A 23,713-nucleotide genomic window follows, 5' to 3' on the forward strand; every position below is an offset into this window, starting at 1 on the left:
GCTAGTGTGATCACCAAAGGACTTCATAATTCCTACGTGACGGGCTAACATGACCATAAATCTCGAAAGTCCAGACGGCGTTGAGATGTGGCACCCTCATCACACTGTTCTTCGGAACTGCAGTCAGCCACTGTCCTCTACGTTGAGGGTTGTGCCGGGCCATTTAAAACCTGCGATCAAGCATAGTTAAAATATAAGCCTCGGATGTGGACTGCTCTCCCTAGACGACAACCTCGCTTTGGACTTGTTTCTGCTCTATGGATTTGTGATAGAGGATGACGCTTGGACCTGGGGCCATGAGAAGGAGGAGTGAATCGCATACGCACCCAGTAGATCCAGAAGGAGTGACGATGCCCTGAAAGGAAATGCTAGGAGTCTGCGGTGCGGGAATCTCCAACGAACCACTGGTCCCTCCTCTTACATGGTGGGACGTGGATTCTCTCGCCAGTACCCATTAGTCGGCGGTGCAAGTGGCTTTGCCTCCTAGCCACTTCGACTTGGAGTCATACTTCAGCTTGCTGACAAGAGTAATACAGGTAGGACCAGTGTTTGGTAAGTTACTTGTGAAAATGTAACGCGTTACAAGTTACTTTACTTTCTCTTAAAATGTAACGCGTTACTAACGCGTTACTTGCCTCAGAAAAGTAACTGTTACTTCACTTCAAAAGTAACGCGTTACTTTTAGGTCCGAAACTTTGAATATGTGAAAAAATCTTATTACTTCAGTTTTCCGTACTACTACTACTACCACTATTATTATTATTATTATTATTATTATTATTATTATTATTATTATTATTATTATTATTATTATTATTATTATTATTATTATTATTATTATTATTATTATTATTATTGCACGTTCTGAATCGATTTATGTAAATGCAAGGCCAAATTTTTAATTGACAGGTATATGAACATTTTAATGTAATGTAACATTGACTAAATTGCCATAGTGCGTTACTCGTAGGGATGGCACGAGTGAGTTCGAGCAAGTTTTCTTTGAAACTCGATTCGACTAGAAACACACATCTTTGAGCTCGACCCGAGAACTCGGCTTGAAAAATTTCCTTCAACTCGATTCGAATTCGTGTCGAGTTTCGAGTCGAGTCGAGCCAAATCTGGTGTATAGCTTCGAGTACTCTCTTCAAGTATCTTACATAGACAACATAATTATTATCAATGGTACTACAACTTATTATTATTATTATTATTATTATTATTATTATTATTATTATTATTATTATTATTATTATTATTATTATTATTATTATTATTATTATTATTATAACACTGTGTATAAACATGAAAGATAGGCGGTTTATATCTGAATACTAAAAAAGTAGTTGATTACCAACCTCGGTAGTCGTGAAGTCTAGGAGTCAAGGACATTGTTCACGAGCTTCTGAATTTGGGTTGAGGGTCTAGGTTGAGTATTCGGGTTCGAGCCAAACATTTGCTAAAAGTTATAGGGCACTGGCCAAATATCTTCAAAACTGCTTGGCCCGGGTTTAGAATTGTCAACGACTCGAGCAGATCAACTCACAGCTCATTCACTATCGAGAAGTGAGCCGAGCCAACAGCTCACACAACCGAGTCGGATAGAGTCCTTCGCTCAGTTGAGTCGAACCTAGCAGATGGCTCATCCCAACCAAGCCAGCTCGAGCCGATGGTTCACCCCAAGCGAGCCGGTTCGATTTATAGGCTCAGGTAAGCCGAGCTGAGCTAAGCTTGTTATAAAAATCTCTTGTAGTCTCGCTATCGAGACGAGACGAGATGCGAGCAGTGTCCCCTCTCGTGATCAACACTAAAAGTATTGCATATTACTGCTTAGCTTACATTTCTCATGGCTTTCGCTTTCCAGTGTAATCAGGTCATGATTTCAAAACGAGTTAAAACGAGCGAGCCATTCATCAAATTCGACTCGACTCGAAACTCGATGCCAAAAACAGTGAATCGGCTCGGAACTCGACTCGAGAATATTACTTTTGACTCGACTCGAAACTCGACTTGGATTTGAGTCGTTTTAGCTTGACTCGTCCCCATCGCTATGCGTTAGAAAAAATGGTTGCTTATTATTATTCTGTTGAACTAATTATATAGTAATAACAATGTTGCTATGTAAAATTAAAAATACAGAATATAGAGAAACATTACACTACAACTGACAAAATGAGAACACATGAACTGGGAGTGAATCAAAACTTGCCTGTAACTCTAAAATCGATACATGCTTTCTAAAGCTAGTTGTTCCAAACTCTATAATCAACGGGACTTTAGGATACGCAAACTGATCTAAAACAACTCTAATATTATATACCATCAACATTACATTAATAAAGTAGGCCCGGTTATTAGAATACAGTTTATTCATATTAACCCCTTACTGTATGTCATTAATTATGGCACCCTAGTTGTTGATAAATATTTCCCGCCGGGTCACCACTTTACTTCTAAAATTCTGTTAACTATCATCTTCAGCTTATAAGAAAAGGTATTCTTTCAAATGTTCGAACGATAAAATATTTTCGTTCTCCATCTTTATAAAAACAACACCAATCAAAGTAAAATAGACTACCAGTATCATTGCACTCGTAGTTTACTCACTGAATGTATTAATTTGGAGCTGTCAAAATCTAAGACAAAATCTTCCAGGTGCTTGCAATCAGTACACGTGATTTCCCTGAGGCGGCCCTCATCTTACAAAAACAGCAAATGGCACTATATTTTGTTATATAAATAACAAAAAAGCAAATTGTATCTATGAATGTATTTGCAAGCCTACCAACATAAAGTTCGTACGGCAAAACGGGAAAATGCACATCGAGATTTCCCGTTTCACCTTACATTAAGATGAAAAGTGATAACAGGTTTTACATGCAAATATCATTGCTAGAGGTCATAAGGCGAAACGGGAAAAGGCGAACAATGCAGGAATCGTCGGTCACTGACATCGTTCATGCTCCATTGTTCCATTCTGAGAAACTCACTTACAGGAAAGAAACATTTGTTTCCATATATATATATATATATATATATATATACATATATTTTAGTTTACTCATCCGAAATGTAACGCGAAAAAAGTAACGCAAACTAGGTACGTTACTTAAAAATTTGTAACGCGTTACCGTTACAGTTACTTTGGAAAAATGTAACGCGTTACTAGGAAACGTTACTTAAAAAGTAACGCGTTATTTGCGTTACGTTACTTCCCAAGACTGGGTAGGACCTACCAGCCTCGTTGGCCTCTTCGAATGAAGACTGGGAAGAAGGGATGATTTTAGGGTTTCATTTCGATGTAAAGGTTTTTCATATTAGTATCCTAAAAATTTATCGCTACTTAAGCTTGTATTACCATTATCGAAACTTCTATTGTCACTTTTCATTAAACTGAGCCATATTGTTAATGCTCTTCACAAGATCTAACCTATATTCAATATGACATACAAAAAACGTAAGAATAATAACGCGATCGAATGCAGATTTCATACTACTTTCTTTACTTTTCTTAGAAATGAGTGAGAAGATATATAATCTTCAACCTTGCGTAGCACTGTTACAATATAGTGCTGCAACGATAACTTATAATGCGACACATATATAACGTGCCCCGGTCAAATTTCCATAATTGGGGGACTTGCACAAGCACTTTTCCCTGAGATAAAGCAATTACACCAAAGGAGATACGCAACTCAACTCTATCAGGACTAGTAATTAACTGTAACACAACAAATAAGGTGACAAAGTGCAGCAAGATATGGATCATTCTTGCTTCACTTTGTCACCTTATTTGTTGTATCACCGTTAATACAGAAAAAAATAATATAGAAGATTTTGATGTGCATAATTATTAGTACTAGTGACAGGAGAACAATAGAAAGAAATGCAGAGATCTTATTAAACGCTTGCAGGGACATGGGTTTAGAAGTGAATGCAGAAAAAACTAAATACATGGAAGTGCGTCGGGACCGTAATAGATGCGTCAAAATAATAAATAGTACTTTTGATAAAGTGGATACTTTCAAATATCTAGGATCAGTATTAACAGAGGAAAATCATATTCACGAAGAAATTAAATGTCGACTAAAAGCTGGGAATTCATGTTATTATTCAGTTCAAAATCTCTTGCCGTCGCGAATTCTGTCGGAAACTTCATAACGAGGAACTGCACAATTTATACGGTTTACCAAACATTGTTAGGGCCATCAATTCTAGGAGGCTTAAGTGAGCAAGTCATGTAGCTAGGATGGAAGAAAGTAGAAACGCTTACAAAGTCTTGACTGGAAGACCAATCGGAAAACGACCATTAGGAAAACCTACGCGCAGATGGGAGGACAATATTAAGATGGATCTCGCAGAGATAGGAATACAAAGTAGAAACTGGATCCAATTAGCTAAAGATAGAAGTCAGTGGAGAGCTTTTGTAAACGCAGCATTGAACCTCCGGATTCCATAGGCCATAGAGTGAGTGAATTAGTTAGTTAATTAAACATATCAAAGTTTTATTTATTAATTTTTTAAAATTAAATTCAGTTATTTATTGGTAACAAATGCTTTTATCAAAACAAAATATATAAGTAACAATATCAACTACTGAAGAGCAGGATAGTACTGCAGGATACAGGTCTTAAGACAGTCACCTTAATAATCTTTTTGTTTGCTAAATTTCCATTTTTGTAATAACTATTTCAGAGCAGAAGTAAAGTGCGTATAAAACCTCCATCTTAACAAAATTCTAAATAACTGCACTAAACGTGTAACCACATATGATTTCAAAGAAATTTTTTTCTTTTAATGGTGAGAATGGAAACCAATATGTATTAACTGCTGTAATTATAAAATAAGGATCTGAATAAGATAAAACGCAGTAGGTAATAGTACTTATTAAGTTACTCATTCATACTTTGACATGTGCTTTACACAATGTCTGTCAACTCACAATAGCGGCTATTAGCTCTTTCTTAACAAAATATGACAAAATATTCAATTAAATTCAACTACATAATATTATATATACAATATCAACATATTTACGTAATTGTCATTCTATTTGCAATAATTTCATTTTAGAGATAACCACATTTTCCAGGATTTTAGACCAATTATGAGATCAATAAATTTGTATATGGTCAAAACTATGTTAAAGCCAATTAAACCGAAATTTACACCTTACATTTGCACCAACATGCAGACCGTCCCGTCAGCGGGACGACCAGCAGGTGTAAACTGTGCAGGATATTACGTCATTGGTCTACCACTGCTTCAGGAGGGAAATTTAGCAACTGCGCCGAATTGACAGCGAATTCGTCTTGATTTCAGTTGCCGTCTAGCGGTTATTCTAACAACTTAAAGAATGAAAAATTTTCACACGTTTCACAAAAATTATATTATTTGACTTGCTAGTAACAGTTTGTTGTATAAAATTAAAAAAAAAATCCTAATATTTGGTCTAGGAATTAATTCGTGCGGTTGGTACGCACACATTGAAGCTGTAGTACAAACACAAAATACATAAATACCTTAAGAAAAATATTGTCCATCGCTAGCCACCACTTTCGCCCATCTGTCAGGCAATGTACGGATTCCGTGGCGAAAGAAGTCCTCATCCTTGGAAGCGATCCAGTCAGAGACCCATGTTTCGATATCTTCTGAAGAAGTAAACCGCTGTCCAATCAAATCGTTGTTCATGCAATCGAACAAGTAGTAGTCCGAAGGAGCAACGTCTGGTGAATACGGCGGGTGGGGTAAAACTTCCCATCCGACATTTTCTAAATAGGTTTTGACCGGTTTTGCGACATGTGGGCGAGCGTTATCATGTTGAACAATAAGTTTATCATGTCTGTTCTCCCATTCTGGTCGTGTTCTGGCCAGAGCTTGTTTCAAACGCATTAATTGTCGTCGATAACGTTCTCCATTCATAGTTTCACCCGGTTGCAGCAGCTCATAGTACACCACACCTTTCATATCCCACCATATGCAGAGCATAACCTTTGCACAGTGAATATCTCGTTTTGGTTGTGATGGACCTGGTTCACCTGGTTTCACCCAGGCCTTTTTTCGTTTAGGGTTCTCGTAATGGATCCACTTCTCATCCCCCGTAATAATTCGATGCAGAAACCCCTTTCTGCTCTGTCGTTGAAGCAGCAATTCGCAAATGGTTTTTCGTCTTTCAACGTCTCTGTCTTTCAATTCATGTGGAACCCAATGTGACATCTTTTGAATCATTCCCATGGCTTTCAAGCGTTTGGAGACTGTTGTTTGATCAACGCCTAATGCTGCTGCAAGTTGTTCCTGCGTTTGACACGAATCCTGCTCGAGCAATGCTGTCAATTCTTCGTCTTGAAATTTTTTTGGCTGTCCAGCTCGCTCTTGGTGTGCCAAGCCGAAATCACCACTTCTAAACCGTGTAAACCACTTCTGACACGTTCGCTCAGCTAGAGCATGGTCACCATACACTTCCACCAAAATACGATGACTTTCAGTCGCACTTTTCTGCATGTTAAAGTAATGCAGCAGGACACCCCGCAAAAACACTTTATCAGGCACAAATTGCGCCATGTTCACTTAACTACAAACTGGTGTTGTTGACGCTTTAATCCACTGCCCTATACTACGAACGATACGCGATGACAAGGGTTTGCAACACATGTGTGGATACACGGAACTGTGGGACGCTCCGTTCGTTGCGCCATCTCTTGTCCACCCGCACGAATTAATTCCTAGACCAAATACATTATAATATATTAAAATTTCAAATACATTATAATGTAATTTAATGGTTTTTGGTATCTTGCTATTACCGAAAACACAGTTAATGCGTTGCAAAATATATTGACATTTTTTCTAATATTGTGTATTTAAACTGTGAATATTAACGTTTAGTATACATATTTAAAAATGAATACATTCTGGAATTATATTCCCGCAGAATGAAAAGAAATGTTCGTTTGACATACACCTGTTTTATAATCGTGTTCAATGTAGATGTTAAGCAGGGTTTCTTTCAGAAACTATGTTCCGGGGGACACACTTCGAATTCCGGGGGGCACTGCTGGTACTATTCTATTTATTATTATATTATAGACGTATTATTTTGGTCTCATCCGGGGGAGCACTCTCAGAGCTCCGGGGCAGTGCCCCCCTAAAAAACATGCCTGGAAGAAACACTGGTGTTAAATTGTGTGATCGTTATCCGTATTGTGTACGTTTGATCTATAATTTGAGATTTCCAAATAATGCAGGAGTTAGGCTGAAAAGATGATAATAGGATATTAAACGAATACCAGTCAGAGAATACCGGTTTAGGCATCAAGGTTAGAGACAAGAAATTTGGTATTTATACTCTTGATTAAAAATAATTAAACATTGTAGTAGAACCGTAGGTTCTTGAAGGATTTAAAGAAAGTACGTAGGATCTTTTCGCGGCAAATCCCAGATAGAGAAAGCCGTATTTATTGTTGAAAAAATAAAAGTATTAATTACAAGATTCACATATCCAAGATTTCATAGAATAAAATAATGATATATATATATATAGTAAAAGATTATATCTTGAAGTGATGTTTTGAAGTATGTTAAGATTTAGAATTTCCAAAAAGACTTCAGGACGAAGAGTTAAATTTCTAGTTGAATTAATCGAAAGAATTAAGACTAAGCAGCCAGCCAGTAAGAACCGTAGTTCTTAAAATATAAGTATATGCTCTGGGTGGATGAGAAAAAGAGTCTTCTTCGGATGAATTCTCGCGGTAGTTACGCGTCTATGATTTTAACACTGAATAATCTATCTGTGAATTTTCACAGTTTATATATTTAACATTAATCTTGTTGTTCTCGCCTTTTGGTGTTAAGAGATTTCAAAAAGGAAACATTTAATCTCTCATGTGAGTGTCTTATCATTGAACTTCAAAACATCACGTACACATAGTCATAGTCATCCATTTGTTCATACATTAATAATACTTCTGGAACCAAGTATTGACTTTGAGTACATAAGATAGTTAACAGAACAGAAAAACAAAACTTCGAAGCTGACAAATTATCTATGTTAACTTAAGAAGTCATGATCATGTGCCTTAAGTAAACAAAAACGGCAACTAGAGAATTATCTACAAAAAGCAAACACAACGTGGATAGCTGAAAGATTATCTATAGCAGTTTAGTTCGAAGTCAACCTCAAGCAATGATTTCATCTTTAAGTCTTATCAGTTTAAAACCAAAAGTTCATTCTTTTAGAATCACTTAAATGAAAAGAAAAATATACTTGCAATTATATCAGAAACTAAAATATACAATATTAAAAGAAAAAAAATAAAAATATACTCCTGGTATAGCCATATATTACACTTCCCCCCTTATTGAAAACAAAATTTTATATCGTAAAATTTTGTTTTAAGTTACTCTCTGCTTATCTAATTTTGTTTCTAGGACTTGGTACTTTTCTGTTCGTGAGAGGAATTTCTTCTGATTCAGTTACCTCCAATGAATTTGCTATTTTACTCATTATAACCACCTTATCAGCAACATCGTCTCGTTGTTGAATCTTATTTACAATAGTTGGCTTAAAACATATCTGTCTGCAACATGCATCATCCTTGTACCATTTGTAAAATAACTTCAAACATCCGCATCTTTTACAGCAACAACAAATTACAATAATAATAACTATTGCAGCACAGACATACGCAATAATAGATAAATTTGATACAGTATTAGTATGATAAAGTTTCCATTCTTCTTCAGATATTTGCTGTTGAATTTCATCAACCTTGTGACTTGCATATTTCAAGTCTTGGACAGTATTAATTACATGTTTCAAAGGTAAATCTATGGTTATATCTGAAAATGGAACTTTCTCACCCAATACTTCACAACAATCTAAAGAGAGATTAAATTGAGGAATTACATCTTTGTGGGAAACATTAACTGACAGAATACTTTGGGATTGGATTAAAGTACGAATACCATATGCTTTACAACCATTGTCTAAGTGAATTTTGCCAGATCCTTTCAGATTGACATCATAAGGTTCTTGTGATTTACAAACAATTGTTAGTTTTTCATTTTCTGGAGCGATATACAACCAATTATTATTACCTATAGGAACTAGCATTAGTTCTGTTAACTGTACAATTCTTTGATTGCAATCATTAGGTATATTTCGAACATATTGAAGCAGTTTAGCTTCACAATCTTCATGCAAATGTGTCGAAAGAATAGGGAAGTTTTGTTTACAAATAAACCAATCCTCTCTTAAAATTTTACATTTTTGAAACTCTATTTCACTTATTTTAAAATAGTGTTGTTTCGTGCTATCCATAAGTAACATTGCCTTTTCTGGCTGAATGAAAATGTATTTGTCAGTTTCGTCTACTTTAAACGGAAATGGCATTACCTTATAAGTGAAATATTTCATATTTTCCGTGAGGGGTAATCGAATGACATAACCTAATATACCATCATTAATAAAGACATCTAAAGAAAGAAGTTTCAAAAGTAAATACCCATATGAAACGCTAAGGGGAATGGGTAATGATACACCATTATTTAAGTCAACTTGACTAATTTTAAAATGTTGAAGTATCTGAAATGGGGTTATTATGTGTGGTTGTAATATTCCATGTTGAGCATTTAGGATAGCTCGTAGGACTATATCATACTGTGCTTTCAGATCTCTACACAATTGATCTAATTTTTGAATGTGATCATTTAAGGCTACCTTTTAGTTTTAAATTTAGAAATTCTTTATTTAACTGAGAAGCACGTTTATTCAGCTCATTCTTTAATAGTTCTATATTTTTACTTAATAACTCTTCATTATTTTCTACAGCATATAAAGTATTATTAATTGAATGTAATGTCGATTTGACCACTACCATTTGTTCTTTGCTCAGCTTCAGAAAATCTTTCTGATCAGTTACTAATTTATGAATCTGCTGTGTGTAATAATCAGCATCATGACTATCCAAAGTCCCAAATAGTACCTTTGAAATTTCACCTACAAAATTGAATATTCCTCGTTTATTTCTATAAGAGTCACTTGTGACTTTTGTAGTTTGATCTATGATTTTACGTAACTCTTGAATTCCTTGTAGTTTTTGAAGAATTTGATTCCCATTTATGTTATCACAACTTGTTTTGTTAGCTTGTACCATATTTAAATTACATATGTGTTTTGTGACAGAAAAATACTTATTAATTACATTATAATTAAAATCTAACATAGACAGATTCACAAACACAACCAGTCGCCATTCTACATTGTATATTTGTGTGAAACCCAAATTATTATAATATAGTCCAGGTGAATCATGGAATTTTTCCACTTCAACGCCAAGGAAAGCAAATCCCAACGGGAGAGAAATAGCCAAAAGCAGAAAGAGTAAGTGAACCATACCTGAAAGAGGTATGTTATGATATTAGAACTTCTCAATAGTATAGTTTTAGTCTATTCGCATGCACAGTTGTTACCTTTCCTCCTCTTTTAATCTGACAATTTACACCTTTTGTGTTAATGACTGTATAGGGACCTACCCAATAAGAAGTTAGTTTTTTCGAACGTCCACGACGTACGGATTCATCAAAAAGTAAAACTTCATCACCAGGTTTGAAAAGAAATTCATTGCTATCTTGATCATAATATTCTTTGTTCTTTTCCTTGGATATCTGCAACTTTAATTTGGCTAGTTGATGAATTTCTTGCAGTTTCTGCTTTAACTCTTTGACATAGTCGTCGTAGTTATACAGAGGTTCAAGGGGTTTCTTTTGGAGAATGCCTGGAATATTAGCTTTCTTACCAAACAACAACTCATGAGGTTGAAAATTTGTACTTGTGTGAGGAGTTGTGTTATATACAAAAAGAGCATAAGGAATATATGTGTCCCAATCTCTTTGGTTTTCAGACACAAAATGTCGTAAAAATTCTTTCAGTGAACGATGAAAACGTTCTAGACTACCGTTTGATTGTGGGTGATAGCTAGAGGTATTTATCTTTTCAATTTGCAAAATTTTACATACTCTTTTCATGATATCTGACATGAAATTACTCCCTTGGTCTGTAAGAATTATCTGTGGAATACCGTATTTTAAAACTATATTTTCTACAAAAGCTCTGGCTATTGTATCAGCATCTTGTTGTGGTAGAGGGACTGCAAATGTATATTTCGAAAGTTCTTCTTGGACTGTTAACAAATACTTGTTACCTTTGTCTGTTGTTGTTAGGGGTCCTACAACGTCTAAACATACCTTTTCTAAAGTGGTACTAGGTGTAGTTGTAATTTCGAGAGGCATTTTTACTTTGGAACAAATTTTGTTTCGTTGACAACTGTCACAGACAAGAATGAATTGTTCTATATCTTCTCTTAACTTTGGCCAAAGAGATATTTCTAAACCATTTAATTTCATGTATTCTTTTACTTTTTCGTACGTACGACAAACACCTTGATGGCCTCCTATTGCAATTTCGTGAAATTCTTTTAATATGTGTCTTTTGGTATCTTCGTCTAAAAGATTTCTATCTGCTACATCTGCTTCTAATGCATACATTCTACTTAGAGCATCTGCATTTGTATTCCTTTTCCCTTGTTTGTAAACGATTTCATAATCTAGCTCTTCTAATTGAATTCTCCATCTAATTAATCTAGAGGTGGGATCCTTTACCGAAAAAACCCAAGTAAGTGGTTTACAATCCGTGACAAATGTTACTTTTCTGCCTAGAATGTAAGGTTTGTAAATTTTGGAAGCCCAAATTATCGCAAGTAATTCCTTTTCAGTTGCACTGTACCGAGTTTCCGCTTGATTCAATTTTCTACTTGAGTAAGCAATAGGTTTATCTTTTCCTATTTCACCTTGACTTAAAATAGCTCCAATGGCGTTGAGGCTAGCATCTGTGGTTACTATGAACGGTTTTGAAAAATCTGGGTATTCTAAAACAGGAGCTTGAGTTAGTTTTTCTTTCAAAGTTTCAAAAGCAAGTTGGTGATTAGCAGACCATTGAAATTCTGCGTCTTGTTTTAGGAGAGAGGTTAGAGAATATGCGATTTTGGCGTAATCGGGAATATGTCTTCTATAGTATCCTGTCAAGCCTAAAAATCCTTTTACTTGTTTCTTATCCTTGGGGACTGGAAATTCCATGACTTTTGAGATAAGCCGGGGATCTGGCTTCACTCCGTCAGCTGTAATGACATGGGCTAAATAAACTACTTCTGGTCTAAAGAATTCTGATTTGTCTGGTTGTAATTGCAAATTATTTTCTCTAAATCTTTGAAAAATCTCTCGGAGTTGTTTTTCATGTTTTTCTAGCGTGTCAGAATATATTACGCAATCATCCAAAAAAATGAAACATGAAGTACCTTGTAATCCTGATAAAACTGTATTCATCAAATATTGAAATGACGATGGCGCGTTTTTTAGCCCAAAAGGCATTCTAAGATAATGAAAATGACCTTTGTCTGTTGAAAAGGCAGTTTTCGGTCTGTCTTCTTCCTTAACTAACACCTGATTATAACCAGACGCAAGGTCTAAAGTGCTGAAGTGTTTGGCTTTTCCTAAACGGTCCAAAATGTCTACAATGTTTGGGAGCGGAAAACAATACCCAATAGTCAAATTATTTAAATTTCGAAAATCAATTACCACACGATATTTCTTTTTCCCGGAAGCATCCATCTTTTTTGGAATAACTAACATGGGAGAATTGAAAGGACTCGTAGAAGGGGTAATGATTTCATTTTCTAACATTTGTTCTACTTGTTTGTTGACTTCTTCGCGATAAATTTCTGGCAATCGGTAATTCTTTTGGTTTATGATACTACCTTGAAATTCTGGTTTGAACGGAATAGAGTGTTCAATAGCTGCTGTTGCAGTAAGTTTATCTCCAGGGAGATAAAATATATCATTATAGTCTATACAGAGCTGCCAAATTATTTCTTTCTCTTTTGAATCTAAATGTTCTAGTCTGACAAGAGATTTTAGTAGTTCTAATCTTTCACTAATACTACTATTTTTACTATTGTTTTTATCCTGTTCTATGTGAGCAACTAAAGTTTCGTCGACTTCCACAAATTCTTCTAATTCGACTGGAGCAATTTCAAAATCCTTTTCTTCGTCATTTATATTCATTACACAACTAATGCATTTATTATCTTTGGCTACAGTGAGGCTCTCCGCAAGAAAAATCCCTTCTCCTAAGGATTGTTTGGAAACTATCCCTACGCCATTATTCTTTGCTGGAATTTCAACTAATAGTTGACAGCGACCTGAAATAGTATATTTCGTACTACTTGTTTCAAATGATATGATGCATTCGTGTTTCTCTAAGAAATCTCTACCTATTATTCCTGAATAGGAGCTAGGTAATAATTTATCTACTACATGGAACAAAGCCGGAATAGATTTCTTATCAATTTCTAAATTTAATGTTAAAGAACCACATGAAAATAAAGGGGAACCTGATATACCCTTGATTTTCGCAACTTTACTATGATCAATTTTATTCACTAATTCAGGAGACAGAATGTCTTTATGAATGCATGTAATGTCTGATCCTGTATCTATCAAAAAATGTTTAGTACTTGGTCCTAATTCTTTTATTTGTACTTCAAGACTACCTGGAGGTTTTTCTTTACAGCCCTTTTTCAGAGGAGGAAAGTAAACAGACTGCTGATTTACTCCCGTCGACCGTTTCCCGCATTCATTTTGATACACTTATTTTGATTCATACTTTTCTCTGTACCTTGTCCCTGTCTTCCTTCAGAAAGACACTTCGACCCACAGCTGTGGCCGGAACAACAATACTCGTACTTACTAGTAGAGTCTTCATGCATCTCATGTGCATGGCAACACATATGGGATCCCTCTAAACTTTGGTTAGCACTATACCGCACATTTTTATTTTGTGTGCCTTTACTATGTTTTAGTCTACAATTGGCCTCAATGTGCCCAGGCTTCTTGCAAAAATAACAAGAAATGTTTTTCTTAAATTTCCTACTACCTTGTGATTGTGAGTTCTTCCCTTTCTCAGTTCTATCCTTATTAGACAATTGGTTAGATTCCTGTTCCAAACAAATTTCTACAGCCCCACCAAAATTCAAAGTGTCACTGTCTTTACTGCGAGCTATCATTTGAATTTTGTCGTCTGAAAGACCTTGTATGAAAGATGCTTTAGCTAAATGCTGAATTAGCTCTACGGCTCCTGGAACATGGTTTTGATGTAATATTCTTACCGCTGCTTCTTTTAACTGACTCTGCAGGGAATCGATGCGTGAACCCCAATCTGCGATACTCTCTGTTTTGTTCTGCCTGGCACTAAACAATGAACAAGCGTAAAAATCGATAGTTCTCCTAATCGAATAATTTTCTTGTAAGACTTCTTTTACTTCGACCCAAGTTCCAGTGGCACTTCTAACTAACAACTTTGACTTTGCGTCACCAATAATACGTGCTTTCACAAATTTCAATAACTTACTATGTTGGGACGGTTGAACTAGAGAAAAAGCTGCATCGCAGTTATCTATAAACTCAGGAAGAGCACGTTTGTCTCCATTGAATGGGTTATGTATTAACTTTAAAGCTTCCGAAATGGAACAATAATCTGTTTCAGAATCGGCGTTACTGTTTGTTTGCGAATGTGCCATGTTTTACAGAAGTTTATGTAGTTATCAATTTACCTTACTAATCCTACAGACAAAAGTATTATTTAGCTTAAGATAACCTTATAATCCTTTCGGACACTCCCTTCTATCGAAGAACGTACAAAAGCGCGTGTACTGAAGTGGGTTTCCTTCTTCGTAAAGAACGCGTATTAATATTCTTTTGTCCTACTCTTAATAACTTGTATTTCTGGCCACGGAAAAACAGTTATTCACACTTGAGTTCTTCCAACTGAATCTCACAAGAAACCTAAGAAATTGTTTTGTACTCACTGTTTGTTGTGGAACTGTAAGTCCTGGGTAGATTGCCGCTAAGCGTGCTGAAACAGATGCTGGTCTCCGCTGAGAGATGAAATCTAGTTGTCCTGGGTACCCTTTGTTAGTTCTCTCCGCTGCAAAACCGGGGTCTTGATTGTCTTCCTGTATACTGGCAACAAACTGTCACATGGGGTGTTCACAAAATGTCTCTGCTTGGCAGGTTTCGGTTCTTGCTGTCCCTCAGGTTGCGCCTGCAACCTGGCACTCCGTAGTAAGGAAATTGAAACTTCACACTTCGAAAAATTGTTAAAATGTTGGCTGCTATTTTTCTTCGTCCTGGCTTACATAGCCACCCAGATGCATATATATAATGAAAACCCGTAGTTTTCTTTTTCTTTTGAAGAAAGACTCAATTTCAATATAAAAATTGCAGAGACTGAGATTTACTGCTCTCAGTTCCGCCAAAAATTTTTTGAAGTTTCCTGGTATAATGGGTTAGTTTGAGATCGAACTCAGGTCGATGTGTTACGGCTCCGCGAATCCCACCGCTGCCACCAATTTATCTGTAGTAGAACCGTAGGTTCTTGAAGGATTTAAAGAAAGTACGTAGGATCTTTTCGCGGCAAATCCCAGATAGAGAAAGCCGTATTTATTGTTGAAAAAATAAAAGTATTAATTACAAGATTCACATATCCAAGATTTCATAGAATAAAATAATGATATATATATATATAGTAAAAGATTATATCTTGAAGTGATGTTTTGAAGTATGTTAAGATTTAGAATTTCCAAAAAGACTTCAGGACGAAGAGTTAAATTTCTAGTTGAATTAATCGAAAGAATTAAGACTAAGCAGCCAGCCAGTAAGAACCGTAGTTCTTAAAATATAAGTATATGCTCTGGGTGGATGAGAAAAAGAGTCTTCTTCGGATGAATTCTCGCGGTAGTTACGCGTCTATGATTTTAACACTGAATAATCTATCTGTGAATTTTCACAGTTTATATATTTAACATTAATCTTGTTGTTCTCGCCTTTTGGTGTTAAGAGATTTCAAAAAGGAAACATTTAATCTCTCATGTGAGTGTCTTATCATTGAACTTCAAAACATCACGTACACATAGTCATAGTCATCCATTTGTTCATACATTAATAATACTTCTGGAACCAAGTATTGACTTTGAGTACATAAGATAGTTAACAGAACAGAAAAACAAAACTTCGAAGCTGACAAATTATCTATGTTAACTTAAGAAGTCATGATCATGTGCCTTAAGTAAACAAAAACGGCAACTAGAGAATTATCTACAAAAAGCAAACACAACGTGGATAGCTGAAAGATTATCTATAGCAGTTTAGTTCGAAGTCAACCTCAAGCAATGATTTCATCTTTAAGTCTTATCAGTTTAAAACCAAAAGTTCATTCTTTTAGAATCACTTAAATGAAAAGAAAAATATACTTGCAATTATATCAGAAACTAAAATATACAATATTAAAAGAAAAAAAATAAAAATATACTCCTGGTATAGCCATATATTACAACATGTGTTCCGACATTTTTTCACACTTGACCAAGAGGGTAGAAAAAAAGGTTGGGTGTTCACTGACAGTGGAGGATCTGGAAGGTAAAAACTGGGTAGGGGGACAGCCAGAACCCAAACTATGATAGGTAGATCATGAGTTTAGCATAAACTTTCAAAAATAATAAATAAAAGATTAAATTATTTTTGTCACTTAAAAAACTGAGTGTCCTAGGCCCCCGGCTCCAGGATAGATCTCCCACTTTTCACTAAGGTATTCATCTGAGGTTTCCGAATTTTTGGCGAGACTTCCAGTTCAGGTGAATTCGGTGTGAAAGACCCAGTAGAAGGAACACAATATATTGTCCGCTATAACATTTCCTATTTGATGTATAATTTTTATGTTGTAAATGCCTGTTCTTAGAGTAGTTCACTTTTATATGGTTGTTTCAGAGTGTAATTATATTTTCAATGATGCAACTATTTTCTGTAAGAGCCAGTGGTATACGCAGAAGTTCGTCAAGAGATGGGTTCAAACTATGAAGTTCATATAATTTCAAGTGTTTGTGTATACATTTTAATATGCTAAATGTTTATTTTTACATAATATCTTGGTAAAGGTGGAAGGTAAAAATCCTGAGCTCCCTTGCATACGTCAGCGGTAAGAGTATACATACATCAGTATCGCTCAGGACCGAATCAATGTGTTTAACTGACCGAATCAATGGGTAGACTGCATAGGCGGAGCTAGGAATTGTCTGCTGGAGGGGTAGTGGGGTCTTGGTAGGTCGGTCTTGGAGGTCTTGGTAGATGGCCATCTTATAGATGGCATTTTAATTTTTTGTCAAAAGTTAGGGGGGGCAATGCTCCCATGCCCCCTATAACTCCGCCCATGCGTATGGAATTTCAAATACATGGCTCTCCCGTGTAGCGCTTCGTGTATGGTTTTCTATATACAAACAATATATTACACTTTTGTCGCGTTTGTTTTATAGGTGTATATATAATTATATACATAATGACGTAGAAGTCAAAATTTAATGTCCACGCGTCATATATGCAAGACGATACACAATGAAAATCATACATTTACGTGCATAAAACAGAGGCAAAAACATAATATTACTGTGAACTGTTGACAGTGGCGGACAAGTGTTAAGGGCCAACAGATAATGTGACAGCGTTTGCTCAGTGATAGAGTGTTCACCTCTGGTGCATGGGGTCTTTGGTTCGATCCCAGCTCGCGCCAAGTGAACTTCGTGGTGAATGAAAACCGTGTGCGTAGGTTTTCTCGGGGTTCTCCCATTTCCTCCCACTTTCTTCATTTCATTCATTTCTCATCATCGTCGTCTTCTTTAGCTTAGCCGGCACAAACGTGGGACGTAAAACTTAAAGATTTCATTTTGGATGTAGTGGCAGTCAAGGTGTTTAATTACATGTGGGTTTGTTTATGATCGTATAGGAATATGGCCAAACAGCAAATAGCTACCGGCCTAATGAGATATCTGAGGCAGCAGAGTAGTAGCAACTGAAACATCAAGCTATTTTTAGATGACTTTTTTCTATTGCCGTCACGTTTCACCGACACTACTCTCTTCCTGAAAGTTGCAAACTTTTTCTTTTTTTCAGTGAACTCTCCCCCCAGAAAAGAGAAAAAGAAGAAAACAGGAGCAAAAATGAAGAGGAGAAGTCTTTACCCTGCTCCTTCGTTGATTGTTGGATCTGTCAAGGGCAACAGACAGCAATTCATTTTAATTTGCAGCCTTTTATAGTCTATCTTCCCTCTCCCTCTCCCTATTTCTCGCTTCCAAGTTCTTCGATGCCTTCTTCTTCCTCTAACTTGACAGAGCTTAACGTATAGAACACCCAGAGAATCTAAATTCGCCTCCATTACTATTACTATTATTATTACTAGCATTACCGAAGCAGCATTCTCCGATCATTGACATCGAACTTAACTTTTTCACCTCTTTCCTTAAAATCTATTACTTTTACGTGACGATGTCGTTAAGGGAACAATGAGGAACGAGCGAATTCCTTATAGTCAAATATTGATTGAAGCAAAAATACTCATATTTTGGCGTTACTCTACAGAGTTCAAAGCCTTGAAACCAAAACCAATGTCTAATAGAAGTGAAAAGACACAACTAATTCGAATCGAATTTCCAGGCCTGTTTTCAGTCTTTCTGTTTCGGTTCGTATCTACGAAATAATTGAAGCACAAACGACACATTATAGTAACCGCGACGACTCGTGAACACCAATGATAGAACTGTTTTTGCCTCATCGGAAGAATTCGGTAGAATTCGTGTAGCTGCACTCCGAATGCACAGTTGAGATGACATGAAAAAACAGAAGTACACCGACAATGTTGCCAAGTTAGAATATTTGGAGAAGAAGATACAAGAAAACAACACTTATAGAACTATAACACCACCGAATTAAACTTTAGCAATAATAATAGCAAAAATATAATGAGTTGAGTTGATTTTAACGTCCCGTTCACCAGCGAGGCTATATGAGACGTGGACCTACTGATTAACGTGGAATCCGAACCACATGAGCTCCCGCCGGGAATCGAACCCGGGCCTCCCACGCCAAAGGCGCGTACGCTAACCGCTTAGCCACGGATGAGCTCAGCAAAAATATAAAACAACAACAACAACAATAACGCCAAAAAAATAGAACGAAATTTAGCGGCAATCCGGCAACACTGTACCCTCAAGAAATGTTCTGCGTACAGCGCGAGAGATAAGACTGGCAATAATTTCACAGTTGGGAGACTGACGACTGGGACACACTCACTATCAGAGATAGTGTGGATGAGTAGATCAAGATTTTTGGGTGGGTCATTAGGTCGTGGCTCAACATGATGTGACTCACTGCGACCCACTCACCCGCCGACCCACCATGACTCACTCTGACCTACCGGCCCACTCTGCTCACATCAGTGTATTGTAGACAGTAACTTCTGAACACTGGTGAATTTGTCTACGTTTTACTTTCAAGGCCTCCCTTTTTCATTTCTTTTAGTTTACTTACCTGAGATTATATCTAAATGAAAAAAGAACTTCAGGCATTTTTGGATATTGTAATAATAGCGATAAAACTTACCACTTGGCTTTCGAGAAACCCAGCCTGTGAGTTTTTAGAGGAGCTAACTACTGGGAAAAAGACATTTTTGAATCACCTGTAATATATGAATTATTATATAAAAAGCTGAATGTAACTATTTGTGCCTGTCATCACGGCCAGATTGCAAAGTCAAATGAATTGACTTTTTGTATACATAGTTAGGCCTTAATCCAAACTGAGATGTTATCATATAGCTTTCATTATAATACATATCCTAAGGGAGTAATGATGTTCCGAATTTCAGCGAAAACATTGAATATCTCACAAGCCGTTCAACTTAGAGAGCAGAAATTCAATACATTAAATGTTTATTAAATATAAACACAACATGTCTTAGCATTTTTTCAAAATATTCTTCTTTAAAGGAAGGGGGGCACTTTTCATATATAGGAAATTGGTAGTGGGTTGATTTGTAAAAATAATCGAAAATGATTCATATTAGTTGAGAAACAAATTCAGAAACAATTATTAATTGAGAAAAAAAAAAAAAAACAGTACTTCACTTTATATATCCATTGCTTTCTATTACAATAATTACTGAAGCTTGGTATTTAGCGCCGTTTATTATATGGAGCGCTGAGAGCGTAAGACAATTAACCCATAAAGTTGCTAGAAAAACAGACATAAAATTTGTACTGTAAGCTTAATTACATGCAAATTTTAAGTTTGTACTGTACGCTTAATTACACGGAAAATTTTACATTTGTTTTTCCTCTACGTTGGTCTATTTACTTTAATTTGAGACTTTGAAATGCCATTCTTTTCTCACTGAAAAGTATTGGTAATTCAACAAGGAAATAATTATGCCATGATAATTTAATTGAAATTCATCGTAATTTGGCCCATGGCAAATACTTTACCATTTTATATTGTAAAGGTCAGATCCACCGTTATTGTAACAGAGCGATGCTTGAGCAATTGACCGTAGAAATTCAAACTCCGATTAGTGTGAATTTCATAGCCTTGTTTAATTACAAGTGTAAACTCTTTAGTCAGTAGAGAAGAGAGTGTGGGTCATGGGTCAGAATTGATTACGATGGGTTTTGGTGGGTCGGAGTGGATTATAGTGGGTGAGAGTTGTTCATGGCGGGTAGTGGGTTAGAGTGGGTCGTGGATCGGAGTGGGTCACGATGGGTGGTGGGTCAAGGTTTCATTGATCCACGCCATCTATGGACACACTATTGCATTCTATTGGATCTTAACCTTGGTAGATCTAGATCAAGCTTCACGACTCGCTGCGATCACTATAATACTGAATACCATGGGCGTCACTGATAGGGTAGAGGGAAGGCATTGATGAAGCGTCTTCCCTTAAAATTTTGTGTAGGAGAGACAATGGATGAAAACTGAAAGTACTAATATGAAAGAAGTAAAGAAACAGGAAGGACAAATGAAGGTTAAATCTGCTGTTCTACTTATCTGAAATTTTCTTTTAAGTGTCTTGGTATGATATAAGTAGGCTAAAACAAGAAAGATAAAGTGGCTAAAGTCGCTAACGCTCTCGCATATGGTGATAGCTATCATGGGTTCGATTCTTGGTAAGAACACTCGGTCAGAAAGGTGTAACAGCTTTTTCAAAATGAAATGAAATCTTTCAGTTTAACGTCCTGCGATTATGCCTGTTAGGTTAAGGGAGATGGATGATTAAGGCACGTATATGATGGAAAAATTGGCGTAGAAAGTGATTATGATAATGTGGGAGGAAACGGGAGTACCCTTAGAAAACCCAGGGACACGATGTTGCCCACCACAAACTTATTTGATGAGGGATCGAACCAGGTACCCCTCATACCAGAAGTAAGTGCTTTATCATTGAGCACCATGCTCCCCAACAGCTTTTTCAGGCTAGACATCCTGAGTGAGGTTTCCCTGGGTTTTCCTCATTTACACCAGGCAAAGCCGGGATGGTACCTAATATAGAGGTCCTGGATCGCTTGCTTCCTTCCTCAATAATTTCTCCTTCTCCAATTCCCCAGGCAATGTGATCGCCGAGTGATATCATCCCTCATATATGTGACGAATTAACTTGGCCATAGATTCCGAAAGCTCAGAAATCTAATTCCTATTCCTAATTCTAAGAAAGAGAATGACTACAATTAATGGATAGTATTGAAGCACATAATTCCTATGTCAAAACACAGAGATTACTTAAGTGACCTAATGACTTGGTGATGAAAAATTTTCAATTTGTAGCACGTGATCTATTAATATAATAGAAAATGATTATAAACATCAATGGTTAAGAAAAAAATGCGGAAGATGTAGGATCACAATCTTGCGGTGATTGAAGTGGATACTCATTCAAAAGTAGAGATGCACACGAGTCGAGTCGAGTCGAGATTTAAGTCTATCTTGACTCGTCTAGAGAAAATTTTGTCTCGACTCTAAAATATGTTTCTGTCTCAACTCGTGTCTCGACTTGACTTGAATTCGGGACATCTCGAAATTCGAGTGGAGACAAAATATGGGAGTTAAAATATACGCACATATCAGCCAGAACATTATGATTAACTACCTAATTGTCAGTATGTCCAAATTTGGCACAGATAACAACGACAACGCGTCTCGGCATGGACGCAATGATCCTTGGTAGGTCGCTGGAGAGAGATGGCACCACATGTGCACACACAGGTCACCTAATTCCTGTAAATCCCGGGGAGGGAGGCGATGCACTCTGACGTCACGTTCAATCACATCTCAGATGTGTTCGATTGGCTTCAGATCCGACGAGTTGGGGGGCCTGCACATCACTTGGAACTCACCCCTGTGTTCCTCGAACTACTCCATCACAATCCTGGCCTTGTGACATGGTGTGCTATTTTGTCGAAAAATGCCACTACTGTTGGGAAACATGGTCGTCATGAAGGGGTGTACGTACTCTGCAAGCAGTGTGCGATACGCCTCGGCCATCATGGTGCTTTGATCGAGTTCTACTAGACACATGGATACTAACGTGAATGCTCCCCAGACCATAATTAAGACGCCACCGGGTTGTCTCCGTCAGGTGTCAAGGAGCTGTTCCCTTGGAAAACGACGGATTCGCACCCTTCCATCGTTATAAGGAAGATGGTATCGGGATTCATCAGGCAATGCAACGCCCTGCCACTGTGCCAAGGTCCAGTGGCGATGTTCACGTGTTCATTTCAGTCGTAGTTGACGATATTGTGGTGTTAACATTCGCACATGAATGGGCCGTCGGCTGCGGAGGCCCATCGTTAGGAGTGTTCGGTGCACCGTGTGTTCAGACACACTTGTACTTTGCCCAGCATTAAAGTCTGATGTTAGTTCCGCCACAGTTCGCTGCCTGTCCTGTTTTACCAGTCTGCCCAGCCTACGAGGTGGGGGCGCCCAACCCCTCGACGTTTGGACGTCGTTTCCCCTTGGTTTCACCACTTGTTGAAGACACCACAGCACTCTTCAAATACCCGTCAAGTCCTGCAGTTTCCGAAATTCTCGTGTAGATTGTTTCTGAGTGAATACTTTCTTCAAAATAATATTAAAAATTATAGAAAGATTTTCGAGACATTCGAGTCGAGTCGAGATTTTTACGAGCAGTCTCAACTTGACTCGTGTCTCCACTCGAAAATTCGAGTGGAGAAATACGTACGTTTGTCTCGACTCATATCGAATTTTACAAAGTGTGTCTCGGCTCGAATTCGAGTCGAGAGTCGAGACATTTCTCGACTCGTGCACATCCCTATTTAAAAGTGTAGCTAGGAATGAAGGACACAACAAGGTAGATCCTAAAAGCAAGATGGGAAATTAAAAACATATTTGTTTGAAATTTCAAAGAAAAGTGCATGAATTGGGTAGCAATACATGGAACTAATTAGTTATGGAAGCAAACACAACTAAAAAAACATGAATTATTGAAGAAACTTTGGAAAACTAAAGAAAGAAAAGTATAAGAACATGGTTGCACTGATAAATTTAAAATAATGTGTAGAAAGTTGAACCGCGAATTAAGAAGGGAAATTGACAAAAACGTAAGAGCAATAAGAGGAATATTTAAAAGAATTGAGAAATTTGAGTAATGTATACGGAGGTAAATTCAATGGAAATAGAAAGGTAGGAAGGGAAAATTACTACGACAATATAGAAACTATGAATGTAATTGAGTCTGTAATGTGCAAAATGCAGATTGAGGCAGATGGAA

Source organism: Thermobia domestica, chromosome 1 (assembly GCF_964235325.1).
Source record: "Thermobia domestica chromosome 1, izTheDome1.hap1.1, whole genome shotgun sequence".
NCBI lineage: Eukaryota > Metazoa > Arthropoda > Insecta > Zygentoma > Lepismatidae > Thermobia > Thermobia domestica.